The sequence below is a fragment of the Rattus rattus genome, chromosome 17 (genome assembly GCF_011064425.1).
Source record: "Rattus rattus isolate New Zealand chromosome 17, Rrattus_CSIRO_v1, whole genome shotgun sequence".
Taxonomy (NCBI): Eukaryota; Metazoa; Chordata; class Mammalia; order Rodentia; family Muridae; genus Rattus; species Rattus rattus.
Window position 1 is genome coordinate 35,352,112 of NC_046170.1, and position 6,000 is coordinate 35,358,111.

Consider the following 6,000-nt stretch of genomic DNA (forward strand, 5'->3'; position numbering starts at 1 on the left):
GACAGAGCGATGGTGCCAGCAACTTGATTCTGGGATGCTTTAAGCCTGAGCCTGGTTAAAGCTGGCTGAGCTCAGGCTCAGCCTTCAGGCTCAGGACTCTAGCCTGGAGTCTGGCTTCTGAGAGTCACATTCAAATCATTTTCTCCTCTCTCCTTCCTTCTCTCTCTCTGCCCTCGGTGTCTCTCTTCTTTCCCCTTTCCAATCCACCACACTTTCCACTTGTGAAGCCGGAATCCCGCTTAAGATGCCCCCAACATACACCCAGACCATACCATCCTCATATGAAATTTGAACCCTGTTTATCAGGGTCCGGAGCGCCCTTTGCACTCCCACCTCGCTTAATCATTTGGCATTTAGAACTTGGTGGTGAAGGGAGGGGGCAATACCCCAGAGCCCTCCCAGCTCCTCTCCAAGGGTTAAATTTTAAACCCATATTTTCCCCCTCGGGACAAGTCCGGAAACCCAGAGTGGGGGCGGGGTAGGATTGCCCCCTTCCCGTTGCAAATGCTAATAACCGGTTCGGTTATCTAGTTTGATTTTTCCAAAGCTATGCAAAAATATTTGGGGGGGGCATAGAAAAAAAAAACAAAACGAAAGAAATTAACAACTCTTCTTCTAAGATTTTAAAGCGATAGGCAAGTCAGAAGAGCGGAGACTGAATGGGGGAAAGCAAGGTTGACTGAAACTGCCTTATGTTTGGAAGAATGGCTCACCTGCTTGGAAATTGGGACTATTGATTCCTTCGAATAATGAAATGCATATGGTGTTGATCGTATTTATTTTAACTCGACTGGGGGGGATGTCTACGAGGGTATGCTTAAAAAAAAAAAAAAAGCCGAAAAGACTGCAAAAGAATTCAGATTAAAAACTATTGTTGGAGAGAGTTGGTTTTTACCTCAACAGCGCCACCTTTCGGCAAAGGTTAGTTGAAAATTGATCTCTTTCTGGGTTTAAGGAAAGCGTAAAGACGCTGATTTCCCGGTGTGGAAGGGGGCAAGAGGCACAAGAAAGCTAGTTGGACCACAATGGGAAAAGCCAACCTTGTAGAGAAGGGGCTCCAGAAACTGCGAGCAGGTGCCGCAATCCCTTTTCCTCTAATGCTTCCTTTCGTTGCTTGGGAAGAGGTCCATAGACGACAGTCTTTAGAGGATGTTTTTCTGGCTGAGAGACCTGTGCCTGTAGATGCCGTGTAACAAGGGCCCAGGCTCTTTCAAAGTTCTGGGAAGAATTTCCAACCCGTTTTGTGGCAAAACCCACAAAGTTAAAAGTTATTTAGGAGATAGGATATAGGATATAGAGTATAGGAGACACCTTTCCTAAGTAAAGTTACTGCTGTGGTTTAAGATTGTTTATCTGAAGAGTAATTCTCAGAAAATCCTGACTTCAGACACTTAAGTCATATATTAAGCCAGCTTCGTGAACATTGCACCTAAGTGTGGTCTCAAACCCGCCCAGAGCATTCTTGGCTGTTTATAACGAGGCCTTAGGTGTCACTCACTCCCTGGCTTGGGACACCAAGTGTGTACATTTCCCATCTGCAAATTCTGGCACCCCTATTGGTAGACACCCTCAGAGAGGTGCAGAGAAGTCCTCATTCTAAAGAGCCTGTTGGTATTTTCTAGACAAGCTATCCTTACACTGTTAATTGCAGAGCTCTTTATAAGGGGGGATTTGGGTTTTATAGGAATGTTTTGCTGGGGCAGCATGAACTGTCTTTAGTTTCAGTTTGGGGAAGAAATGGTGAAGACCATGTCAATCCTAGGCAACCTGAGAGACTTCTGTCTTTTCTTTCCTCCTTTTAAACGATGTTTCACCTAGTAGTGAAGTTAAGGGATTATAGTGTTCATTCAAAGGAAAAGGCACTGTTTAAGATCACCTAAGTGCCATGCTGGTTAGACATTTCTAGGTCTTTCTAAAAATTATTAGACACAGATGCCTACAGTTTATGTTTTTGTGTATGTGAATATGCATCTTTAGAAAGGTTTGTTTTTATGATAGTGTTTAGGCACTAAGGTTTTGTCAAATGCTATAAAGCATACTCCCCACCTTTCAAAAATATATGTTTTGAGCCAGGAACACGGAGATGGCTATATTTATAAATAGACATCATCTCATAAACAAAAGTTGCTGATGAAAGAGACCAGTTCCTATAGCTACACGGCCACACAACCAATTATCACACATATGTACCCTTTCTGGACATTCAGGGACCGTGTGTGGCTAGTTGACTGTCATTAGCTATACATTGTCTTTTTCTCTGACCACCCCCCTTTTTGTTTGGAGAGCTGTTTACAGTCTCTCACCTTTGTTTGAAGGAAAATGAGAGAGAGGAGGTCAGAAATATTTTCTAAGGACATGTAGCTGGAGCGCTTTCAGGCTTAGCACCGAGGTCCCATGGTTGTCCCCCTCGCTCCATTGTTTAGCGATGCACAGGAGGTGTCTAAACATTTACAGTTCGCCGTTAGCGGCGTTTCTTCGATAACAATTGCAAGCTCTCATTTTAATTTAGTCCCATTCAGGTTTCTGATTTCCCCACAATTACAGCAGGCTACAGGGCTTGTGACTTCTTTGCTTACACTGTTTGCTTCGACTCTAGCCAAGCCAATCGAATCCAAATACAATATGAACCCGGGCTCTCGTAGATACGTTACTCATCTCAGCTGGCTACGTAGCAGTGATTTAGAAAACCATGCGTTTGTCATTATTGACCAAGTCAAACCGGTAACATTAAAGTTCCTGCAAGCGATGAATATTTATAAAACGGCTTGGATGGGAAGGAGGGCATCGGGCTGGCCATGTAAGGAGGCTTGAAAACATCAGAAACCACAATCGTAACTCTGAGTTGATATGCACATAGCTTCATGGGAATCTGAGGGTGTAGCAGGCCCTTTGTGTCTAAATGGCAAAGATCAGGAGCTAAGAGGAACATATTTTTCCTGATCGTGAGTTACTACTGCTCAAATGCAGCCTGTTTAAATCAGTCATACAGACTCTGAAGTGAGCCCGATGTAGCTGGAAGCTTCTGAGGGCTTTGTTTATGTGCGAGCTGATTTTTACGGTGCCGAACTAACCGGTGTCCACTAAATTTCAGTAGGAAACCGACTCCATTGATCTGAGGGAGAGTTCCGGAGAGGACTGGAGTGATAAGACATGCTCAGTTCCTAGGTCTAGTGTTAGATAAATCCTTTTGGCTGTCTTCACTTAGCAGGGTAAGTAAATCACAGACTGCTGTTAGCAGATTCATGGGAGAAAATTAATAGAATCAGACAAGATAATCTGATAACAGTAAAATTGCTGAGGAAACAGCCTTGGCTTGCTTGCATCGGAGAGCGAGAAACAACAGTCTGATTACAAAAAAAAAAAGTCGTTATGAATAGGTGAGTTATGGGCAAAATAATCATCAGGGCAATTCAGTCTTTATTAATTTTTCTCTCTTTAAGCAATTCGCAGTTGCAAGCTAGAGCCATTCTCTTTGAAGACACGTATTTCATAATTTTTATTAGAGGTAATTTATTATTTGCGTTACCTGTATTTACCTCATAATTGAACATTTTGCATTCAAATTTATGTAATGCATTATGCCCGGGAATATATTTCTGCCCGATTAGCATAAATAGTCACTTCATGAATTACTAACAAAGTTTATCTTAAAATATAGGTTTCCTTTTATTAAGCTGAACACAAACATATGTACAATAAATCCAGATTCTTTTCTCCTAGTGCAGTTAGAGAAAGCAAAGGCTAGACAAATGAGACTCGCAGGCGAGCTTACTTCCAAGGGTAGCATTAGGATGGGGGACTGTAGGGAGCAGGGTGGGAGAATGGCAGAAGGCTCTGGGCTCCTCAAACAACCCTAAGGCTATTTAAGGTATTTGAAGAATACACACAGAAAGTCTGGCTTCTCATCACCACCACCAAATATATTCACGACTTCTACCTGGGAGGGTGGAGGACTGGGAAGGCAGATCAGCAGTCTCGGCAGAGTTTGGGAGTTTGGTTTAATTTATTGCTATTTTATTTATTTATTTTTTGGCCCTTCAGGATTCTTTCTTAGAATATCATCCACGTGGCCTTTCGGGGTTCTCAAGGGGTGTGGAGAACTCTGCCGTTCTGTGAGACGACACCCCAGGTTTTTGCTCATCTCTCTTCCTTTTCTGTACCCAGCGGACCTCAGGCGTGGCCTGGCTGGCAGAGGCTTTAATTTAATAAATTGCTTTGGGGACGCATGGCCACTGGAATAAAAGGGTTTCTTTGGGTTTCGGCAGTAGGCAGGGATGTACAATGCGGGAGCTCGGCTCTGTGCTCGGACATTCCAAATTAACAGATTTCCACACTTGACTCTTGTTGCCCTTTCTTTTGTTGAGGAATAGCCATCTCTTCAGATTTTTTTTCCCCTCTTCCTTCAATTAGAGACTGCTTGGTCTCCATTTTTACATTTGATCCCATTCTCACTTCTATGGGGAAGGGAGGAATTGGTCTCCAAAGCATTCAGTCCTTTAAAGATTTTTATTGTCTTCGGGTTAAACATGATTTTTTTTTTCTTAAAAAAAATTGCCTGACAGATGAGAGACAGGGGCCCGGGGGTGGTATATTGAATCCGTACACTGAAAAGAAGAATCCTTATGTAGGCCGTGCCTTTCCTGGTGGGTTATTCAGGACACCTTGGTGATGGGGTCGGCCATGTGAAGGGCTGTTCACCTGGTCACAGGATGCTGATACACTTGTTTCAGAACATTGAACAGCCATCCGACCTAGGGAAGAGAATGCAGTCCTAGAGTAAATCCATTGCACTTAGATGCACACAACTTGTTTCTGATTGTGTTTGGTGGTGCTGTGCTGCAAGGGGGCTTTTACAGTCCTGTTTCGTGTTGCTGTTTCTGGGTGTATCATGGGTACCGGGAGGTTTCTCTTGTACTGTTCTGTGAATGTCACTCTGTGCTATCGCCCTGTAGCACCTATTATGAAAGAGGCTTCCTCATCCCTGTGCAAATAATAACTAAATTAAGATTGGTAGACTGGATCACATTTTATTCTGCAACTTTCTAGCTCTGGTGTGCATTTTTGTTGACTAGGCATTTAAGTAGAAATAAGATATTGAATAAAAGAGGTCCCAGGCTTCACCCCAGGCCCTGGATCCTGTTCTAGGGTGTCAGCCTCTGTCATATTTAGGGTACAGGAGTCTGAGTTTTGCAGAATGGAATCATAGCACGGACATTGGTCCCTCTTTGTATTCTCTTTAGAATATATCCATGCTAATTAAAACAAAACAAAGCAAAACAAAAAACAGACCCTAAGTGCCTCTCTGTTTGAAAGAAGAATTTTCTGAAAGAAATCCGATTTGGGGCCAAGGTGCTTGGAGATGTCCAATCTAACAGTTCTCCACTGTGTAGAGCACATGGTAGTTTCTTTTCAAGCCAGAAGAGAAGAAAGGAATATTGATTTCCTTTGGGTTGTAACCAAACTGATGTAGGTATAAATTATTTTACATTTTTTAATGGAGAAGGATCCATGAAAGTCAAAGTGCCGAGGACCTACAAGAGTCTACATGTAATTCTAACAGGTCTGTGTTTACCTGGGTGTGATGAGGGGTTCACTTCCTGTCAATTTTGTCGTGGATCCTGCCCATCCTTTTTTTTTCAAGAGTTACTGAGGTCATCAAAATGCTCATTGTTGGGCCAGCAAGATGGCTCAGTGGGTAAGGGCGCTTCTGTGCAAGCCTGGTGACTCAGTTCAATCCTCAGAACCCACTGTGGAAAGAAAGAACTGATGCCTAAAGATTGTCCTCTGGCCTCTATGGGTAAGTTGTGACATGTGCATGCTCCTACACACACACACACACACACACACACAGATATTAAATAAATAAAAAGTTTAAAAATGCTTTGTGTCTTCTCTTTGAGCACTAGGGTCGAACCCCTGTTCCTGTACATTAGTCTTGATTGTGTGCTCATGTATATGAGTCTATGTATATGTTTATGTGCACTGAGAAAGTTCTAGCGT